Source organism: Apostichopus japonicus, chromosome 13 (genome assembly GCF_037975245.1).
Source record: "Apostichopus japonicus isolate 1M-3 chromosome 13, ASM3797524v1, whole genome shotgun sequence".
NCBI classification, from domain to species: domain Eukaryota; kingdom Metazoa; phylum Echinodermata; class Holothuroidea; order Aspidochirotida; family Stichopodidae; genus Apostichopus; species Apostichopus japonicus.
In genome coordinates this window covers 10,931,722-10,937,500 of record NC_092573.1, presented here as the reverse complement: position 1 = coordinate 10,937,500, position 5,779 = coordinate 10,931,722, and the positions used below count along the sequence as shown (strand labels likewise).

The following is a 5,779-nucleotide window of genomic DNA, read 5'->3' as shown; positions in this document are numbered from 1 at the left end:
AAAGGTAGATTTATTGGGGAAAACATAAGGCTCATTCAAGACCTTACCTATCTGGTATTGTGATGAAAGTCTATACAAGGTGCATTACTCTTTTAGACTTCGAGAAAGCCTTTGATCGTTCAGATTGGGACTTTATTCAGAATACCCTTGTTCAACTTTGGCCCCCAACTCAAAGAGTGGGTCAAGGTCTCCTATACAGTAACATCACTAATTGTGTTTCGAATAATTTTTTCTTGTCAAGGTATTTCGGGGTTTCGCGAGGTGTCCGTCAAGGGTTCCATCTCAACCCTTAAAGGGTGTGGAGACTCGCGCAAAGAGAAACGTCTAATGCCGGTAATTTGACCTAGTTTCGAATGGGGTGTAACAGAAGTGTTAAAAACCACCATCGATCCCAGAAAATACACACACAGCTTGCTACCGTCGGAAATTAGACACTAGTGTACAGTCAGTACATACAGCTGCGGTCAATACCCACAGCACAGTATACAAACGATTCAGCGATGGACATCTCAGGTCCAGCTAAAGATAACAAGGTATCACGTTTCATTACTGTCTGCATTTTGTAGCGACACGAACAAAACGTCACTTGTAAGCAACAGAAAGTTAACTTTTTTTTCAGATGGCCGCACGCGGTTTGGGGCGAGTCTTCAATGCCTTTAACTGTTTATCACTTATACTGAAATATTTCACTCATTAATTATGACTAATCCTGTCATCAAGGAACTTAACATATTTCTGGTGTCTCCTTTCATATCTCCCTGCAGTATTCGGATCACACGGTCGTCATAACAGGAGGTACTTATCTCTCTCTCAGGGGCGTATAAACTATTCAACTTGTTTTCTAGCTTGTCAGGGCTTACTATTAATATCGATAAATCAAATTTGTTTCTCCTTGGTCCTTTTGTTAAGCTTTAGTACCCTGATTACATTCATTTGTTTAATTTTAGAATCTTTTATAAGCTCTATAAAGTATCTAGGTATTTCTTTCTCGCACAATGCGGAAGACATTTTCCGTTTGAATTATGTCCACAAGCTGGCTCGTATAAAAACATCTTCTTAATCTTTGATTTGCTCGTGACATTACTCGCATTGGAAAAGTACTCATAATTAAGATATATTGCCATTTCACAGCTTGAATTTTTATTCAGTTCTCCCTACCCCTCCTGATTATTTCGTCCGAGAACTGAACAATCTGTTTTACAATTCCATTTGGGAATAGTAAGCTGGATAAGATTAAAAGGTCTGTGCTGTGTAAAACAAAAAGTATAGTGTGGTGGGGGGGGGGGTTAAACCTGATAGATATTCATACTTTTCTCCAACAGTTTAAAGACAACTTTGATAAAAATTCGTCTTAATGGACACAACAGACCATGGAAATATTTAATTATGCACTAAGAAACTATGGGATGGGGGGTAATTTTCTTTTTAGCTGTAACTATGGCAACGGTGACGTCATATCGTCTGATACATTTGTTAATCAGGTTTTCGATGCTTGGGCTGAATATAATTTAAGTTCCTGAAAGGGGATTTTGTCAATCAGTATGTGCTAAATAATGGCTGTATCAGAATCAACAATCCGATTATCTTCTTCATGTGTTTTTATTAAGCAACAATGCGTTCTAAATATGTGATTTTTTGTTTTACGGATGATGGCAATGTTATGTCTTATCAGAAATTTTTCGTGAAAAACGGAATTGATAGATTGGCATTCACCACTGAAATTATTGCTGCCATCCCCAAGTTATGGAAAACTAATTTAATAAAAACCCAATTTCCAAATAATAACGAATGGCTCTTTACCAGATTTTCTCTGGCATTTCGTTCTATAAATTATGTCTATATATCTACTATTACTAGGTAAGGTTTCCACTCCTACGGCCATTACCAGATACGATCAATATTGTGATAAAATATCACTTTCAACTGGAAATATATAAAAGAGTGTCATGATACTCTCAAATAACGCTGCATATATTTGCACTTGAAACACACATTGGATGCTGACTTGGTATTCATATATACATTACAAACCGCAAGCTGCCTGATATCATGTCGAAGCTAGAAGAGGTTATTATAGTCCATAATCTATTTAATAGCAAATGTGATACAAGGCATTGGTTTTTAATTTCTTTGTACGGCCCTCTATTACTCAAAGGTTTAACTGATAGCTAACATATGAAACTGCAATTCGTCCATACAGTTAACCTAACCATCATTATATAGTTTGCTTGTTTTGTATAGTATTGTATTGTTTGGTATTGTATTGTTTTGTTTTGCATGTATTGTTTTGAATTGTTTTGTTTTGAATTGTTTTGAATTGTTTTGTATTGTATTGTTTTGTATTGTTTGGTTTTGTATTGTTTTGTTTTGCATGTATTGTTTTGAATTGTTTTGTTTTGTATTGTTTTGTATTGTTTGGTTTTGTATTGTTTGTATCGTATTGTATTGTATTGTATTTGTATTGTATTGTCTTGGTTTGTATTTTTTTTTTTGGCTTGTTTTCTTTCGATCAAGTGGATCTAGGAATTTTTACAGGAGGGTGTGTGGCCATGCATCATTAAAACCGACTCCCATATAGGAGAATGGGGTTCCTGCCCCTCCCCTCCCCTACCCACCCCTCCCCCCCCCCCCGACGAGCAATGATGCATTTTGAGGCGTATTAAGGCTATAAAACAGACAAATAACTAAATCAATACATGCAATATTATGCTAATAACTACTTTTATTTGATTTATTATTAGTGTGTGTTGGAAGAAAGTTGCAGGGGGAGGGGGTGTAACCCGACATCCCCTTCCTGATCCGAGCCTGAAGGCTGAAGGTATAATTACATCATAAAATACACATAGGGATTGGACTTGAAGTTTTCCAGGAAAATATCGTATATTTTATTTTATACTTTATCGAAGTCTAAGGCAGGTCTTCAGTAGCGTGTGTTATAGCCACTATCTAGAGGCCTACTAACGATAGCGAATGGTAGACTTTTGGCTGAATCCTAACTTAGAAAAGACAGGCGGATTATGCTTGACAAGTAAACCTCAACTAACTTTGGTTTGACTTTCTTTGGTGACTGAAGCCCTGGAGGTAATCAATGACGATTTGTTCCAAGGAATTAAGAAACAAAATAAAATGAAGGTTTTTATGACATTTCCGTAACAATTACCTTTGGGGAATATAATATCTTTTGTACAATGTAGGAGTATATTGATAAGAGTGGCTGGGTTACCTAGTTTAGTACACGGGTCATAATTAAAGGTAGCTCTTCAGAATCATCATTAAAATCAAAATAATATTATTGTTCTTAAATAAAATTGTTTGATGAAATGCGTTACAAATGGTGTTGGGTTTTATTCATGGATGCTACCTAGGCTCTATAAAGTAAAAGGAGAAGCAAATTCAGCCATCATCTTTTTATGAAATGATAGAGATTTTGATGATGCTTAACTCCCCCCCCCCCTCCTCCCACCCCATTCCCCAGCCAAAACAAATGTGAAAAATCTCGTCCCGTTAGGGGGATAACCAAGTTTGGTATTTAAACCAAGGTCATCATTAGGTCAGGAAATAATTTCAATATTACAGATTCAGTATTTGCAAAAACAATTTCTATTACAGAAAATAAACATTTTTAAGAAAAGAAGGAAAACCTTAAAAATCGGGAGCGATATGTGTGACTCGATGACGTCATATTTTCACATGTGTCGAGTCGTCACTCTTGCATGTGTGTGAAAGAAAAGTGTGATGTCTCTCAAGTCGAATGAGATAACGTATTTGATAAAAAGGAATTATATCATCCATGACGTCCAGTACAATGTCGATGGTTCAAAAGTGTCATTTATCATTTGAAAGAACATTATTTTTTTTTTGTGGATAAAGCTATTATCATTTGCCAACTAGATGATTCACATTGCCACCCAGAGATTGTGCACCATGCCCCGTAGAGATCAATCGCAGTGCCTATGGGAGATATTTCACAAGAGCCCTAAGAGATTAGATACAATATCTCTGAGCAAAATATCGGTCAAAAGTAACGTAATCTAAACAGAATACTCACAATTCATCTGTCAAACTACCATTGATAGATCGATGAAAAAAGTAACTAAAACCATAAATCGTAAGAAAACACCTCTTGATAGATGCCTCTAATAGATCCGTCCAAAATAAGGTAACCCTAATAGGCAACGCGATCGGTAAAACGTAAATATACCCTTAATAGATATGTCAAAATTACCAATACTAGAGATGGGCCAAAATACCCCTGATAGGTCAGTAGAAACGACTCTAAAAGATCGATCCAAACGCTTCTTATAAATACCTTAAAATGTAAGCAACATATCAATCAAAATACACCTCATCGAACTTGGATAAGTCAAAATAATTTCTCAAAATGTCAACTCAAAAAAAATATTATAATAATAAACTACAGAGCATTCAAGTGGCCTATATGAACTAGCACATCAAACTTTCCAATGTTATTCACAGATCATTTAAAACACATTACTTTATACACATGTAATTCCATTGTATGAGAATTCATTTTCTGAAAGTGTTAACACTTCTTGCTCTATACATGGGTCATTACAGTGTTTACCTAAGTAAGAATTACATGTTATGTCTTAAAGATTAGAACAAGACGCTCACTAGTTAATTTACACCACTGTGATAGCACTTCTTCCTGGACACACTTTCACAAACTGAATATCGCTCTTTGAAATTAAGAGAGTTGGATGATTCAGTAAAAAAACCAAGACGTTGTCTCGTGAAGATTCTAGAGTGGTCGTAGTAACAAATTCAACTCACGTTATTATTAACTCATTAAATATCATAAAGCTGCATAACTCTGCAACTTATTATTATTTTTATTTTCTTATATTTTTACAAATTGAATGTATATATGTTGCAGTTCTAACAAATCTTTTATTTTTGATTATTTGGCAAGTTTAAGACAAAAACCAACTTTCAATAGATGTGAACATGCAAAAATACAACTTTTTCTATGATATATTTATAAATGTATAGGCAAATAAATTTTATTTTGAGGCGAAAAAAATCCCTTCCATTAGACTATAATTCCCTTTATCCGTTAGGAAAGCGAACTTAATGAGCTCTCAAGACTTTATTTTTACCTTTTACCCAATTCCTCTCCTCCCCTAGAGCCTCTTGCATGACTTTGAAGGTCAACTTTAATTTAATTCTGTTTTTTTATTTTTTATTTATTTATTTATTTTTTGTTAATTTCTTATAAACGTTTCTACAAACAAATATTAGGTACTTACCTGTGTACCTTGACTGTTTCAGCTAAAATCCCATTTTTTTCGGCTGGTGAAAATTGTATTTTGATGCACCAAAGTCAAGAAAGATTCAAAAACAAAACAAATATCTTCGAAATAAACAAAATTGTGAAAAGTTATGACTTCATCGAAAACTCCTATCTACTCCTGATGATTCATCCACTGAGAGAGGAGACAATTGAAATGAGGAGACTTAGATGGAAGAATTGTCTTTTTACTCCTGACGCAACAGTCTGGTGGAGGCGCTATGTATGAAACAATGTTTACCTCTCGGTTTGTCTCAACGTCTCTCTCCCTCTCTATCTCTTTCTCTGATCTATACGTTGTCATTTATACATCAGCAATATTTATGTGGACGTATCTGGTGGGTGCAGTGTTAGTAAAAGTTAGGTAACCTAAGCCAACTATCGGGTCAGTCAAAATTAGCAAGCTTAAACAGATACGTTTTTAGCTTTATCTTGAAAGCATCCAGGGTCAAGGAGCCAATATACATC

The 5,779-nt window shown here is 35.1% G+C and overlaps 1 protein-coding gene across 1 annotated transcript in view; it reads right to left on the bottom strand.

The window, feature by feature from the left end:
* The window catches only part of LOC139978656 (gonadotropin-releasing hormone receptor-like), a 50,715-nt gene extending 45,273 nt beyond the window's left edge, over nucleotides 1-5,442 (bottom strand). Inside the window, exon 1 of the mRNA XM_071989035.1 lies at nucleotides 5,271-5,442. The gene's annotated coding sequence lies outside the window, so the exon portion shown is untranslated. The remainder of the gene's footprint in view (nucleotides 1-5,270) is intronic.
* Nucleotides 5,443-5,779: the final 337 nt, after the last annotated feature.